Here is an 18578-nt window from a genome sequence, read left to right as displayed (position 1 = left end):
CCCTAACATGAACACACATTTAAACACCCATGCTCATTACATGCACATGTAAAAATAGGCAGACAGACACATGCATGCACACACATACACAGGCATTCGTGTACCCATGCACACATACAAACGTGCTCTTACACATGCACACATAAATGCACAGACAGATGTGCATGTGCAAACAAATGCACATACACATCTAAACAAACATAAACAAGCTGCTCTTCACTCGCTCACATTTAGGGAAGTGCTCACTCACACATCTGCACACTTGCTCCAATCAAACCTCTTAACTTCTTAGCACAAGAAATCAGGACAAAGCCAAAAATAATGAAGGGACAATGGCCCAAAAATAGGGACAAATTTTAATTGTTCTTATAAACAGAAAGTTGCTAGAATAACACATTTTGCATCAGTGTTCATTTTCTAAAGAATATGAAGACTGAACCTCAAATGCTGTCATTATTTAATGGCTTTATTCCTCAATAATTTGCCAGTAAATCACAAATTGTATGAGGAATAAACTAAAAATATGAGGCAAAAATCTGTACATTATCTGAAAATGTGGGCATTTCAGAGGTATGGCTCCAGTACACAAGCACACATATGGAGGAAGCTCCCTTTTATTTACCTTCTTCAAGGTGACGTCTTAGCACAGACACACAGATATATCCATGCAAATGCGTTCATGCCCCTACAGACATGCACACACACACGTCAGGAGACATGCACTCATAGTGCACACACAAACATGGAGAAAAAGGCAAAGAAACTTGCATATACACACACACACACACACACACACACACACACACACACACACACACACACACACACACACACACACACACACATACAGCTTAGGGATTCCTACTTGTACTTTCAGTGTGAATCTTGACCATTACTATGGGGTGAATGGGTGAAACTGTCTTTTTGAAGGCATTCAGTTTTATACTGAATTAATCCACTGTCAGCACCATGTATGAGGGGAAGCGCAAGGCTAATATGCAATAGCCCCTGCCTAGCATTTCTGTAATTACATACAGCTTCTCCAGTATGATCGCTCTCTGTAATACTACCTTTTCCAGTGTAAAACAGTCATAGGGGAGTGGTCTCTAAATCATCCAGGCTTACTGCAATATGGAAACCTTTGGAGTTAAGGCTTCTGCATCATGGTAAGCCTTTTGAAGCCTAGAGAATGCATTTTTATTTTTAAAACACATTTCTTTCTCAATACCTTTGAAGACTTGTTAATGTGATAAGATTTAATTTTATTATTAGAGTAAACTCAGAATATGCAGTAGTTATAATCCATTTAGCAATCATAATAATAATATTTAAATGGCAATCCTTTTGAATAAATACCAAAGAGCATTGCATGAAAATATTGTTATTTTCAAAGGTATACAGCATATGCAATGAGTCTAGAAGCTTTCCCTAGCCAGACACTCTATTTATAGCAGTATCTGTACCACAATGGGCAGGACAAGCTGATTGTAAATTGGAAGGGCACTGTATAAGATCAAGCATTATCAAGCCTAAAATCCCATTTAACTAAGAGCAGCCAGGAAAGTCAGAAGTAGTAGCCCACAGTTTCTGTATTGGCCTCATTAACTGCAACTGTAGAGATAATGAAGTGTGTGTGTGTAAATGTATGGCTCACTTACATATAAACTAGCCAAGGCTTCACGTTTTTTACCTTTATTCTTTGATTTTCTCCCTGTTACACATCCAGACTTTATAGATATTTTAATGATTGCTTTAGTTTACATTAGTTTAGTTTAGTTTAGTTTAGTTTAGTTTAGTTTTAGTTAAGTTTAGTTTAGTTTATGCAGATCACATTCCTGTCAGTTTTCATGCTAAATTGTTGTTGTCCTACTTTCATTGTCCCTGGGCATATTTTTCTATGGGACAGTTAGAACAGGGAATGAGGAGAAGAGATCAAATAAAGCCTGTGACTGAAATCATAAATTTTATGTCCTAGAAATAGGATTAAACATTGGGTGGCCATGGTGGTGCAGTGGTTAGCATTGCCGCCCCACAGCAAGAGGTTCTCCGGTTCAATCCTCGGCTGGGGTGCCTTCTGTGCGGAGTCTGCATGTCCTCCCTGTGGTTGCGTGGGTTTCCACCAGTTGCTCTGGTTTCCTCCCACATCCCAAAGACATGCTGTAGGTGGTTTGGACACTCTAAATTGGCCCTAGCTGTGAGTGTGTTCATGTGAGTGCCTTCTGTGGAAGGTTGGGTGCTGGGCTGGCAACTTGACACCATAAAACTCCACTGCCAATCATCAGCATTATGAACAGACAGGTGATCCACTGTGGTGACCCCTAACCAGGAAAAGCTGAAAGAAGAAGAAGATTAAAACAAAGGTGACAGTATAATGTTCCACTAGCAATAAAGTGTAGGACCCAGACCTAGCAGTGGATGTGTCTCAATCAGAGTATTTTGTGTAGAGAGTTAAAAGACTCCTCTATTTCATGGATTTCTTCTAAAATTCTCTATTACCAGTACTTAGAGAAGGCAGTCCCTTTGATAAGGTTATGCTAGATATAAGGGTAGTTGCTTGATGATCTAGTATGTTGATCCCTATGTAGCCATTAGATACATGTGAGTAGGTAAATCTATTCAGTCAAAACCCCCAAAGGTCACTAAAGTGTGATAATGGTAGACCTCAATTAAACAGGTTGTAGAGGAAAAGACATTCTCTTCCATGTTTATCTTTTGACTTTGTTACCGAGAACCACTCAGGGAAGACAGATTGATGCATTAGCAACCATGACCACAGAGGCTGTAATACTGATGAATTAGTTTGGTGCAGTCTGATCAAACAGATGAAGAATATCAAATGATGGACAAGGCTAGATAGTCCCTAGGTGCAGGTTCAAAAACATTCATCTGCATTCTAAACATATGTGGGTATGTCTGGGGAAAGATGTTCAACACACTTACTGATAATGTTGATATTTGGAGTTCTCACCTTTATGGTTGTGATAATCTGTGTCACAATGCTCTAATGGTAGATTAGCAGCCATTAATCATTGTCATCGTATGGGTGATACTACCAGGTTGTGAATAGTTTGCTAGGTTTGCCACTTCAGCACTGCTTACTGTTAGATGCTGCTGTTTACATTACTGGCATGTTTCATACTTGTCAAGCACCACCTTAAAACTTCAGATATAGTTGGAAATTCTTAAATCATGCTGTAATTGTCATAAAGAAATAATTTTATACTCAGCAAAGTATAACTTTTCTTATACACCACTTTATGAGTTTAATAGCTGTCCTATTCCTAACTGCAATCCATGTGGCACTATTGCAAATTTAATTATCAGGATTTGGAAACATTCAATTTTATATTCATTTCTGTAAGATGTTATCTTAATGTAATCTAACTTTTTTTTCATTTTTTTTAATTCTAGGTAAGACTTCTGTTGTATTATCAATATTTTTGCAAGAGTCCATCCAAGGTTTCCTCTTCATACATGTTGAAGCTGACTGGTGAGTAGATAGTGGCATTAATACACGCTGGAATGACTCCTGGGATAAGGGAGATCAGCTCATGTTGTGCTTTTTCTCCACTGCTGGAATGTGCAACTCTAGCAGATTGAAGTAAATAGCTGGTATCATTTGTCAAGTGTTTGATAATGATTTTTGCAAAACATCGCAAATAAAACAAGCAATGTAATATCTGTCTGAATGTGACACTTGCACCTATTTTCCAGAATAGGATATGTAACAAGAAATTGTACATATTTCCTTTTTTGAAAAGGACAAGAGTTGGCCAGTTTCTTATTGATGTCTGAAAAAGTAGCCTACTCATTTTTGTGGTTGCATACTATTTTTTTATACATTTTTATAAATTGCTTATTAAGAGGATATTATCATACTTTACATGCATTTGGATAAACAGTGCAGGATAGCATAATGCACCTAAAATGTCAGTTTTAACAGTGAAGAACAAATATTGGAATGTTATTGTAGTTACAGTATGTCTTCAAAATGGGTTCTTTTAAAATGGTGATTAGGAGTTGTTAGTTTCACAATTATTCAATGTTGTATTTACGCTGTTCAGAACATTCTTCCCAAACTCTTCCTTGTAAGTGGTTCTGGTATGGGTAGCCCAGAAAAATGAATTCATGGACTGTCTGATTTAATATATTACGTTGAAAGTAAATACAATCAGACTTGCATACGTAATCCAGGTCACATGAAGATTATATTACATGAAGGATTTGTCAGTATCACTAAAGTATTTATGTTAAATTTCTCTTGATGCAGTCTTGGCTTCACTCTAAAAATTGCATTAATTTTTTTTTGTCTATGGTGCTCAAAGTCAGGATTTAGTTATCAAACCTGCATAGTTTAATACTGTTGATGCATGAGTTACCTCTTGAATTGAAATTCACATATCTCTGAATGCTTTTCAGTATTTTGCATTTCATTAAGAAGTAGAAAACTGAATAAAAATAAGCATAGTGGTGCTATACTTGGAAGTTTTATCATGGTAGAATAATTGAACTAATGATATGTTTCTTAAGGCCGAATGCTGAATCCAAAGCTCAGAAAGAGATCTTTAAATAATTAAAATTAAATCAATAACTATAGAAGGATTTTGTATAACCAAGTGGTATTATTGAATAAGGAAACGTACCATGAACCTATAGGACAGACTTGGTGAAGTCTAGTTATACATGCAAAACAGAAGCAAATTTTTAAATCATACTGTTTGATTGTGATCATTACTTAGCAAAAAGGCTTGCAGTAAAAATGATTTGTTTGCTGCAGATTTGTGAATAATTTCAAGAATTTTTGTCATTCAGCAGAATATAGAGAACAATGCTACTGGTGAGGTAGTTATAAATCAGGAGGCATTGGTGGCCACATACACACACACAGACACACACACACATATTTTATATATATATATATATATATATATATATATATATATATATATATATATATATATATATATATATATATATATATATATATATATATATATATATATATATATATATATGGATTCAGTTCAGAAGCTCGAAATACTGAAATCTCGAATTTCAGTATCTCAAGCCCAAGAAGTCGAATCCACAAAAGAACGAAAACTAAAAACCACAAAATTCAAAACCTCGAATACCTGAAGTTTTGAATTTTGCAGTTTTACTACACACACACACACACACACACACACATCCACCACACAAATGCATGTAATCACGCTACTACATGTATGGTGCGCCCCCCACAGCCAACCTACTTAAATATTTTCACTCCGAGGTCACACTATATACAAGCACACACAAAACACCACCACACAGGCTGCTGTCTCTTCTCACACACACATCACAGCAATAAAACACACCACAGCCCCTACCCAAACCCCTAAACACACACACACACACACACACACACACACACACACACACACACACACACACACACACACACACTTACCTGAATACATGACCATAGCGGAACTTTAGAAGCGAGAAATTCAAAACCTCCGGTATTCGAGGTTTTGAATATCGCGCTTCTAAACTTTCTCTATTATTTGGATTCGGCTTCTTTGGCTCGAAATACTGAAATTCGAGATTTCAGTATTTCGAGCTTCTGAACGGAACCCATATATATATATATATATATATATATATATATATATATATATATATATATATATATATATGCAGTTTTATATATATATATATATATATATATATATATGTCCAGTTTGCAATTTTAAAACTTCAAAACCTCCAACATCACAATCCCGAGGTTCAGATGCACAAAGTTTTGAAATCTCGAAACTGAACAATTGAGATTGCCTGACAGTGCAGAATGGTAGCTTTACCATTCTGTTCACTGTAGTGTGATCTTGGAGGTGGTATATTTAAGTAGCAGGGGGTGTGGGAGTGCAGGGGGGCTTGCCCCTCTGCAAAAATGTGATTGCTGATGTTTTATTGTTTTAGGTTTTTTGGATTTTTTTTTATTTTGAGATTTCAAAACTTTGAACATTTGAACCTTGGGATTGTGATGCTCGAGGTTTTGAAGTTTTAAAATTACAAAGTGGACCTATATATATATATGCTTGGTAGGAATAACCTGTGCAGTCATTAAGCCAAAGATATTTAATATCATTTTGGGTAAGCTTCTTCTTACTTCAGTTCTGAAACTTAATGAAAACCAGTTTTTGTTGGAGTCTTATCACCTGTTATAGTTAACATAGTATGATATAACATTATATTTATAGCCCATTTTAAAATACTTTACATTGAAGAAAGACTGTCAATCAGTTTGGACATGTAAAAGGTAATCATTCCATGTACGACTAGATAGACAACACTTCTGCATCAGTATATCATGTCATCATTTTGAGTCGGAGCTTTACCTACATTAAATATTTTTTAGCAAATTTAAAGTTCCTGTGTTTTCCCCACACTTGGTAGATTTTCAAATGTTGGTTTACAGGCTCTCTGTGCTGCAGAGTAAGCTGGTTGTGACTCTTTCGGAAAGAGTTCTATGTTATATGGCTCCTCATACCTGTTTGATTTCTATAACAAGGTGCTGCTCAGAGCAGTATATACATACTTGAAATTGTGTAGATACAACGTCATCACCCTCGGTATAATGTCCTCTTCTATCATGATAATGTGTAGCTAAGTTTCACATCTCTTGTAATCTCCATCCTTATGGCATGCATTATGCCCTACCATTGTTGGAGCTTTTCTTGTTATAAGATGGATTCTCATAGTATGGAGATACTACTGATGTGTGCTGTACCTACATCAATGTTTCAGAGGGAATTGTCAATTACAGTGATGTAGTTAACCCTTCTGACACCCAGGAGCTTTGCCCAATTTAGCTCACCCCATTTTTTAAAATGAGGTGCAAAAAAGTCCTCCTGTTCTTGACTCAGGCTTGAGTGTCTGTTCTGTAAAGACCCTTATACATATCAGTCCAAAAACAAACTACTGACTTCCCAGACTGTGTCTGAAGTATATCCTAATAATACTAAAACCCTGTAATGTTTATACACCTCTTTAGTCTTGGTTTCCAAGCCTTGTCTTGTAGGTGATCTTCTTGAGGTCCAAAACAAAAAAAGGTCCTTTCTCTTCTTTAAACTGTAGCATACCACTTGCTATAATTGTAAAAAGTGGCTTGCTACAGTGCAGCTAAGATGGAATGCTGAGCACTTCAGGCATTACTGAAAATGAATTATCAGCATTCATTTCTGAATGCAGCTAATGAACTAAACCACACACATAGCAGTGGAGTGCTTCCATAACTGCACATCAGCATTCAGAAACTAAATACTGGCAGTAAAGGTCATACACCCTGATATTTTGTGCCCAGGATGGCTGTTGCCTTTGCATCTCTGGTCAATTAGGTGTTTGGGTATTATATAAGTAAGTTGGTATTTACATACTTAAGCACAGCTCATTGATAAAAAAATAGTCATTCTGGTTCTTCCAACTCAGACCATCAAACTCCTTATAGATGTTGACTTATTTAATATTTGTAGGCTCATGACAAGCCAGTCTTTGCAAGCAATGGATTGTTATTTTCTAATAATCCTTTACTCATATCATACTTTGACTTAGACTGTCTTGTACAGGCACTTTAAAACTTTTGGTTCAATCAGTTCTTCCAACTCACATGCCAGGACAGAGAGGTAAGAGGCAGAGACAATGACCATCATGCTGAGTGTGATTAGGAGCATTTTGATGTTCCTAACAGCATATTTTCTGTCAGATGGATGATATAATGCAGCCTGTAGTTATGCAGCTTTACTGCAAGCCCACAGTTTTACACAGTCAGTAAGCTTATCTTGAATTCTGTCAATATTAGGGCAGGCTTGCACCTCAAGTTTGTGAAGTTAAAATGCAGAATGTGGATTAAAGCAATCTTGTCAAACTAAACAAACAGCTAAGAGGACAAATAAAGTCTACCATGGCCAAATTTGAGGTAAGTTTGGCCTCCCAGGCCAAGAACAACCACAAAGCATTATTTAGCTATGTCTGCAACCTCAAAGGCGATACACAATTGTGTGCAGAGCTCATTGTAAATGGAGCCACCTGTACTGAGCCAGAAGATATAGCAAACCTCCTGGCTGATAAATTTGGGTCTATTTTAGAAGACTGAAACTTCAGGTAGTTGAATACCTAAAGCTCGATCTGTAAATATCGAAAGCTGAAAACTGCCAACGGCCACTTCCACAAATTTTTCGTCAGGGAAAAAAATCTTTTTGGCCATTATGCAGAATTTGCCCTTTTGCCCAATGTAGAGCAATCCCAGAGTTGGTATATTTAGTTAGCAGGTGTGTGGGGGGTGCAGCCTCCCACTTGATTTGGGTTTAGAAGTTTGTATTTTTTTTTTATATGGCCAAGTGAATTCTTTTCCTGTGTGGAAGTGGCCATTCATGGTTTTTAGCTTTTGATATTTACAGATCGAGCTTTAGGTATTCCACTACCTGAAGTTTTGATCTTATAAGACAGACCCAATAAATTCAGCTCCAACTTTACCATTCTCTCCCCCTCAACCTTCACTCAGGAAGTATCATCAAATATAACTCCCCCTACTATCTCTATGGAACAGGTCCTTAATGCTGTCTCTAAGACCAAGGACACACTGCATCAATGGGCAGAGACAATAATATCCTAGGATGCTTTCTAAATAGCATGAAACATGACCTATCAGCATCTGTGGAATACTATTTAACTGTAGCCTACAAACAGGCTTCATGCCTCATGAATGGAGAAAGGCAACAGTCATCCTTCTGCACAACGTGGGCTATCTACAGACCGTGGAAACTACAGACCCATAAGTCTTACTAGTCTTATATGTAAAGCCATATAAATAATTATCATGAAGATTAGCAATTATAGATATAGTAAACCTCCAAACACTGAACCCAACCTAGTTAGGTTTTGTCAAGAGCAGATCACACCTACTCAATCTGGTGGGCTTTTCTGAGAAGGACACCAAAGCAATGGGTGAGGGCAAAATTGTTCACACTGCTTACCTTGACCTGGCTAAGGCATTTGACACAATACTCTACTCGGGCATTGTTGACAAACTCAAGAGGTTAGGTACAAACAATATGTCACCTGGTGGAGAGCCATCTGGCTCACAGACAGAACACAGGAAGTTAGAATGGTTGAGTCCACCTATACAAAGAGGTAAGTCATAAATGGAGTCCTTCAGGGATCAGTCCTTGGACTGCTCCTTTTTGGCATTTGTGAAGATATGTGAAGGCTGCCAGCATAGCCAGATATAATTTTGTAGATAATTATGTCATTTGTAAATATTAATGTAAGCCACAGGCTTGTTCTCTTAAATGGAAGAAAATGGTGTTAAATATGGAACCGTAAAATTGTAACAACAGTGCACTCTGCTGTAGGAAAGCTGAGAAGTCAAGCATTGTGTAATTGTTTGATCACAAAACCTGGAGCCGAGATGTCTGGATGAAAGAATTCTCACTTTTGTTTTGAGACTAGAGTTAATTGCTAGAATTTGCATGTATAATGTCTTTAATTGCTGTAGTTTCCTTACCAGGTGCAAGATCAAAAAGGGTGTTACACTCTGAGTTTCTGTTAGCCTGGGAAACAGAAAATAATGATGTAATCTGAAATAAGTCATTGGTACTGTGTTATCAATTTAAGGACAAAGAGACTCAGAGCATTTTGCATTTGGTTTGAGAGCATCCAACATCACCAGCACTCTGCCTATGTTCTATATGTAAGTTTATTTTAGAACTATGTTTTCTCTTAGATATAGCAAGGGAATAGGAAGATTTGATTAGTTTTTTTCTGTATTGATGTCAGAACTTTTCTACTGTATTATTTTAAGTATTTCCCTGTCATCTCTGAACTCTTGACTAGCAATCTGTAGTAAGAAGTATTGTCTTTGTTTTTATTATTTATTATTAAATATTTTAAAACCTTCAATTGTGGCTGCTTTGTGTACAGATAATTTAAGCTCTAAGCTTTGCTGTTCAGTCACACTTACCATTTGGATAATAATATTGCACAGTAATAATTGGACACCCTTTGATAAGGGCCTTATTAGTAGCTGATGTCAGTGGGTGGTGGCAAGTGGTACTACTGTATAGTCCGGGTAAAATGGGCACAGCTAGAGAACCTGTACCAGCCTCCCCCAGGGGTGTATGTGTGTTTGTATATAACTCATATACCAAAGTGTGTGTGTGTGTGTGTGTGTGTGTGTGTGTGTGTGTGTGTGTGTCAGTTACTTGGGCAGGGACATGAAGCACTGGTTGGAGAGAGAAGGTGGAGGAAGTTTTAACTTGACCACTAGGCTGAGATCTGGACCCCATAGCTGTGCTAGTGGGGAGTCTTACTGGGAATGAGATGGGAGGAGAAAAGGGAGAAACCAATCCCAGACTGACTATGATCTCTGTGTGCTCTTAAGAGAAATTGTGCATTACTGTGTGTGTATTTGTTATCATCCCCAATGTAGACATCCCTCACTGGTGTTAGTGGTGAGGATTGAGGCTCCTTGATTGCTGGGACAGTGCACGGACATCACAGCATTCACTTCTCAGAAGTCAAGGCCAATGTCAGTAGTCTCTGGCTGACTAAATTTGCAGATGATTGCAAATTAGGAGCTGTCATTGAATCTCACACTGACACAAATGTTCTCCAGGAGGGGCTGACACAGACAAATAACTGGTGTCAGAGCAATGGACTAAAACTAAATGCCAAGGAATGCATAATTGTATCCTTTGTGAAGCCATCCATCTGCAGTAACTATCGTATTAACAACGCACCCCTTAGATCTGAGCCAGAAGTCAGGGACTTAGGGACACATATAGATAGTAATCTAGCCTTTAACCATTACATGTCTACAGTGGTGAGCAAATTATTATATGTTGTGCAATGTATAAACAAAGGTTTGCCATCTAAGTCCAAGGAAGCCATTGTTCCACTGTATCTGACATTCATCAGACCTATCATTGAGTACAATGCCCCTTTGATATGTACCTAACCAGACATATCCAACAACTGGAACATCCACAGAGGTTCCTCTCTAAAAGAATGCAGGGTGTAAGCAAAATGTCCTAGGCAGACCGCCTCAAGGCTCTATCCCTGTATTGTGTCTCCTACACACTTTTGAGGGGAGATCTATGCCTGGCATACAGGACATTGTCTGACCTCACTCTGATGGACCCCCTGCATATCCACAAAACAAACAGCACCAGAATTACCCATTCTAAAGATTTGAACCTTGCCTGTGATATAAATAGGACCTGATGGAGAGATAGGTATGTATCCCAGAGACTACCTCATCTATGGAACAGGCTGCCCATCCATGTGAATGAGAGTTCCTCCCTAACCCAATTGAAATGCAACTTAGACAATTGGATGGGAAACCAGAAATTCATCCCCGTTTTGACACCTATGCCTCTAATGGACACAGGTAACCTGCAAATGGTTCATCTCCCAGGTCCATGCTTGCACTTATCAAGGTATCAGAACTTTTCAGAGATTTGGGATGCATTGGTAAGCTTAAAATGGCCCTTGTGGTCATTAGCCTAGTAAACACCTATAAATCTACAATTCCAGGTGGTGCGCCTTTAGTGGGAAGTGGACTCCCTCCCTAGGTATGGGAAAGTTCCTGTGATATGCTCATACTCACCTCATCCAGATTGGATTTTCTGCAGTCTGGGCTTCAAATTGAATGTTATCCTTATTACATCTCTCTTTATACATCAGAAGTGCATTGAATATTAGAAAAGACTGAAATCTATTTGTTTCATTTTGGTTACATCATGGTACATTTAACGAATATCAAATGCTGAAATCATTGTAGATAGGTTAGGAAATATGTATATGGGGACTGTTTTATTTTCAACCAAATCAAATGATTCTGGTATGTATTAGCGATCTTCTTAATGCTATTTTTTCCAAAATCTTGTTATACTCATGTTTCTTTCATCTTCAGTTGTCTTAGAGAACTGGTTCTAATCCTGCTCACAGCACAACGATCTTTTCTACTGTGTTACCCTGGATAAAATATGACATTTCAGATGTATGCATGAATCAAAAAGGCCCGATATTCAAATAAATTTAGTGAACTGAGTGGAGTATGCATCATAGAAGAAAAATGCTGGTATAAGAGTGATTAGCATAGCATTATTTGTACTCCTTAAGAAAATCTTTTGAACAATTGTTGTACACGGTATTATTATTTTTTAATGTAAGGATTTTGCTGTTCTGATTATAATTTTATGTGTGGATACTATTCCATGGTTTCAAAACCATGGAGAAAAAAGAAAGACGTACATAAAATGAATCATTACTGGTGCTCAAACAGAAAATGTAGTAGCAGTAATCTGTATAGAACAGTGCTAAGGGAGATCTACATCAGACAGGTGAATTTGAGTTTTATCTACTTCTCCTATACACATTTTGACTAGTAAGTCAACATCTGCAAACATCTATACAATCTAAAGAAAGATCTGCATGTATTAAAGACAAAAAAACTGCCACAAACTTTAAACGTTAATGTGTACTGTTTGGCTGCATGCTGTGAATACAGTCAAAAGATAACCAGACCAAAGGATGATCGCTTGTCTAAAAAGCTTTTGAACAGAGCAGCAGCATTTCATTTAAGAATGATACTTGCTGCAAACTTGTTATTTACTGTCCGAAACTATGCTCAAGACACTTACTCTAGCTATTAATATGTATACATCTCTGTGCAGTTTTTTGACATATTATCCATAAATGTGTTAGATATTTAACTTCTTTGTGAGCAGCAGAATAGAAAGTACAATATGGTAATCCATATAGTATCCCTGAAAAAGGGTTTAACACAGACAAATATTCTAGGTTAGAATGTTTGCAAGAAAGCTGATAAGATTGAGGATCTGTACCATGCCATTAAAGAATTAATCTCATATCAGCACAATTAGCATCAGAAGAAAAGCTAATATTGAGAGCATTAACAATAAATTCAAAAAAATATGAAATAGACAGTATAGCCACTCATATATTCATGAAGTACCATGTGATAGTGTGCACATTTTGTGAAGACCAGCAAGTTATGAATGGAGCAGCTAATATGGCTGATGCAGGTAGCTGACACGATAAAAGAGATATTGCTAAAAATACTTCATTAGAGTCAAGAAACACATTCAGTGTCTTGACAACCATGCAACTTAAGATACTGATGACATTTTACAGGTATTATTCTGATTTTTTTGTCTAGGCTGCCTGCCAGGGTTGAATCATTTAAGATTTTACTAGGGGCAATACATGCTGTATGTGTATCAAGAAGACTCCCATGCATCATGAGAGGTAGAAAAGAAAATAATTAAAAGTATATCAAAGCTATGAAACTATTTTAAGGAAACAGGACACATGAAAAGTCATGAATGGGTAGAAAGTTTGGTAAAAAATCTAAAGCAGGGCATGCTGATAATATGCACAGCTCCTAAGATGTAAAACATTGGATCAAAAGACAGCATTGCCGATGTCAAACAATTCAGTAGGCTGTTGTACTTCTAATGTTTAGATATTCTCTTGTCCTCAATGCTCATCAACACAGTTTGTAAGTTAGGATACATAAACCAAACTTAAAGCTGTGCACATTCAGCGCCTATCTAGGTAGACAGACTTCTATGACTGCCTTTTGGAGTGTCTTTAACCAAAGACTTCTTTCATAAAAAAGCAGATGAAATAATTGAAGGGACAGAAGATGTGTGGTCATTATAACTGATGATCTACTATTTTGGGGCCCTACTAAGCAAGTGCATGACCTACATTTTATTACTGGATAGACTGAGGAAAAGAGAAATGAAGGCAAGCAAGCATAACTGTCAAAGCTGTGTATTAACTCTCCAATAAAAGGACCACATCATGAAATCTGTAGGTCATAAAGCAGAATCTGATAAAACCAGAGGAACTGTGAATATGCAAAAGCCTCATAATGTAGTGAAGTTTCAAGTTTATTCCAAACTTGTCAGATTTTAGTAGTACAAGTTAAACAATGGTGCTTGTATTTTATCAATGGAGCAAGTAAGAAGTTTAATATGTTCAAAGATTAGGTACTTAAGTACAACACTGACATTTTATGATGTATGAAAGAATTGAAAAGACTGTATTATACTGGAATTGACTGGACACAACTGAAATGAGACTGGAATGAAAGCCTTTAATTACCCAAACTTGTGCTGAACAGGTACCAGTCTCTCCTTTACGGGCCAAGTCTTTTTGTACTTTCACAATAAAGTCTGCAACCACTGTAGTTTGGTTATAATAATGCTTTATTAGATGTTAACACTATCAAAATACCACCCTCAGTAACAGTGCTAATAAACAATAGCAGTCTGCATAAATTCGGGAATGCTGGGTAAAATAACAGTGCTGATAAATATATCTGAAGTGTCTGCATTTATATTCTGATTCTCCTGAATAATATCAACTGAAATAATATTTTCCTCCTGAATAGTGCAGATATTTAACCTGACTTCTGTACTCAGACCCAAGTGTCTGTACTGTAAAGAGACTTATATATGTCAGTCCAAAAGCTAACTTACTGACTTCCCTGACTGTGTCTGAAGTTTGTTTGTGTCTTTCGGCTTTTCCCGGGTTAGGGGTCGCCACAGCGGAACTCCGGTCCGCTAATGATTGGTAGTGGATTTTTAAGTACCGGGTTACCAGCCCTGATGCACAACCTTCAACTAAGGCACGCCCCATTCACATATGCCTCCACACAGAAGACGCTCTAGCTGAGATTCGAATGGGACAATGTCTTGTTATGAGGTGACAACGCTACAGCAGCACCACCACCACAGTTAATACCAAAACCCTATAATGTTTTATGCGTCTCTTTAGCCTTGGTTTCAAAGCCTTGTCTTGCATGTGCCTCACAGTCTATTCTTTATCTAGCATTCCATTGCAAGTACACATATCTTTCTCTTGAGAAAGAAATATTCTGTATTTCTGCACATCTCATGCTTATTCAGCAAGATTATCCTTTCCTTTCTAATAAACTGTTTTTCCCTGAAACTGAATACATACATGCAACACACAAGTCTAAGTCTGACTATTTTCAGTCTTATTATTCTACCTTAATGCACTATAGTGAACTCACTAAGAATGATTTCAGTCTAAAAATGTATACCAAACGTTATATTTAAAGTGGATATGAGTTACCAGGGGCTTGATGCAGTATTACTTTGAGAAGATAAGCCGATAGCTTATTGGGAAAATCGCTATGAGTAATGCCCAAACAAGTTATGCTCAAACAAAGAGCCGTTAACTTTTTTGTTGTTAAACGTTTGATGATTATATTCACTTTAAAGTCAATGTGAAGTCTACTACTGATATTTTTATTAAATGTATGAATAACTTGTTGTCACCAGAAGTAAGTGTTTCATCAGATTTAAGTTTTGTGTTTGTGATATTGACATATTTGATTACAATAAGTTTTATTATTTCTTGAAATGTGCATAATTCTGGAAGTAATGCAAATTATATATATTTGAAATCATTTTATAGAAATTGCATATTGATGGAATGTTCTTCAACTTATTTTTTCTTTTTTTTTTTTGTTATGGGTTAACAAGTGATTTTGTTTGTGAATATAAATTAAACTGGGCTTTTCATGGTTTCACAACTTAAAAAAAAGCCTGGAAGTGAAACCCATTGTGGAGATTGGCTGCCAGATAAATAAAATATTTGGATTACTGCATTATTGCTATAGAGAGAGAGAGAGAGAGAGAGAGAGAGAGAGAGGGAGAGTTGTGTGAATATGTATTACATATAATATCCACACAAAGCATTCAAAGTTTTGTGTTTTGTAGTGGCAAACATATTCTCCTCTACCCAGGGCTCTTGGCCTTACAATTTTAGTTAATAAAATCAGTTCTGATGTCACTGTATCTTAAGGAGATATAGCAGTTCCCTGCAGTGCAATCTTTGCCTCTCACAAGTTTTCAGATACTTGTCTATCAGATAGCGATCCTTTCATACCTGTGCTGTCTTACTCTTTATTTTTTTCTTTGTCACCCATAGCAGTTTATTTGTGCAATTTGGAATTTACCTTAATGCAGAAATAAATTATTAAACACCATGTTAGTTTTTCATATGATTTACTTAATTATATTTATTTCTCAGAACATAAGTTTTGTGATTCATAAATACTTTCACTATTGTCAAGTACATGCACACATTATTTTTAAATTGTCTGATTCAAAGAATGAACAATTCTTGTGACAAACTCAGATCAGTTTTTAGTTAGTTAATACATTTTGTACATTTCTAATAAGAAGTAACCTTTTCTGGTTTGTCTGCATCTCTCATGCATGCCTTTTTAAGTACTTTGTCTGACAGTGACACTGCACACAGGACAGCCGTGGTCTAGTGTGGTGTATCACTTTCTGAGATGTATCTTTGACCTGTCTACTAAGATTCAGAATAAATGGGTGATTAAAGAGGACACAGTGTACTCTTGATAAATCTTTATTGTCAGCCAATAATATGCAAATCTCTTTACTTATCATTCTCAGAACTATGAGTAATAAATTGCAAAGACAAGTTTAGGACTTTGAGAAAAGTCAAATGCAAATGAACGTTGTCCACGTAACAATCCTAAATTATGTATTCTCAACAGCCCAATTATAAGATATGCAAAGGAAAAAGAAATGTCTGTGGAGAAGCACTGCTGCAAATTAACAGGTGCTGAGCATGAGCTTCATAAATTCTCACAGGATGATTCTTAATGCAGATTCACAATTGAAAAAAGCTTTTAATTATGATCTGAAGTCCAAAAATTACACAGACTGATTTCATTCTGGAGAACAATTAATGTGTTCTTTTGCAGAATAAAATAGCTTCACACTGCAACTTTTAACTGATTTATTATTCCGTCCAGTTAAACATTGTTTCCTACTATCAAATTAGTTTTCTTACTCAGTCCACAGACATAATCATGGCATTTTTTTTTTTTATTTTTATTATATAGGGTAGTGAGTTTGATATGTTTCAGACACTATAATTATGCATTTTATTTTTATTTATTTATTTATTTAACATTTGTTAGAACCTCTTGCTGTGGCTTAGCGTTAACGCTTGCACCGCTGTGGCTGCCCCCGCCGCTGCACCGCTGTGCTGCCTTTCTTTCTTTTTCATTTGTAGAGCACCGAGTCTTAACTTTACTCATTCTGTAAATATGTAAAGACTTTTAATGAGCTTTTCTAAGGCAAATCAAAACTACTGAGACATTATGTATGACATTAATAGTCATTTTTGCTAGTTGCTTATTTACTCATTCTTGCTGCCTTCAAATATTAATGTAAAACAAAATCTTCTTTTCGTAAAGTTAGTGATATGATTTTTGTGGTCAGACATACTAAAATATTTCTTAGGTGTTTTATATAAAGCATTGGCTTATGCTACCTTATATATAACTACCACTATCAGTGTGTAGATATTTACAACCCATAATTATCTTGAGGTGATCTGTCTTAGTGAACTATTGAAAAGCTTTTGTATACTTTTCAAGCTCTAGGAGTTCATAGGTTCAAAGGAGGTTACTAGGCTAATGGTCCTGGAGCCCTTACAAGCCTAGCAAGTTCAATCCTTGTTCACTTAAGAGTCTATAGATATTGCCTATGTTATAAGCAGATCTAAATCAGCACCAACTGCCCCTATCCAAGAAGGACACAGGTGAAACCCCTCATGTGAATCTGCAGTTTCCCATCAAATTGTCCAAGTTACACTTAAAAAGGATTAATGAGGGGCTCTGTTTAACCTATATTGGAAGTTTATTCCAGAGGAAAGGCAACCTCTGAGAGTTATCTGTCTATCCAGCAAGTTCTGTTCATAGGTTCATAGGTTCATAGGTAGGTACTTGGCTGTTGGCCCTAGGGCGTATACAAGCCTAGCCAAAAAGGTACCCTGGCTTTCAACACCCAAGAAAGTTATTTTCCTGTCCCCCTGTTGAGCAGAGCCACAGAGGTGATCCCCAGGGTGAATTTCCTATTTCCCATCCAATCATGAAGATTTTTCTTGAAGAATGCTAATGAGGATCTCTGTTTGACATAGATAGGTAGTCTGTTCCAGAGTATGGGAAGTCTCTGGGACAGGAATCTATCCCTCCAGCATGTTCTGTTTATTGTGGTGATAAGGTTTAGGTCCCTAGAGTGTGTAGCTCAGAGGGATTGGGATTTCTTTAAGTGGAGCATGTCCAACAGCTCTGGGTTTGACATAGCTTTGTATGTTAGGCAGAGATTGCCTCTGAGTAGGTGATATGCGATGGAGTAAAGCTGGAGTTTTTTGAGTCGGTCTGTGAGGGCATCTGTTTGAGGCCAGTAATCCTCTTTGTGAGGTATTTCTGTGTCCTTTCCAGTTGTTGTAGATGTCTTGTGAGGTACATACCAAAAGGGGCATTGTACTCTATAATGGTTCTAATGAGTGATGAGTAGAGAGGAACAATGACCTTTTTTTTTCTGGATGAGAAACCTTTTGTGATGAGGAGTGTCATGTAGAAGGATTTCCTGACCACTGTGGCAATGTGATTATCAAAGGAGAGACTACTGTCCACCTGTGTCCCAAGGTCT

Source organism: Protopterus annectens, chromosome 2.part1, assembly GCF_019279795.1.
Source record: "Protopterus annectens isolate FY-2018-M chromosome 2.part1, PAN1.0, whole genome shotgun sequence".
Lineage (NCBI taxonomy): Eukaryota > Metazoa > Chordata > Ceratodontiformes > Protopteridae > Protopterus > Protopterus annectens.
This window is presented reverse-complemented; position numbering follows the sequence as displayed.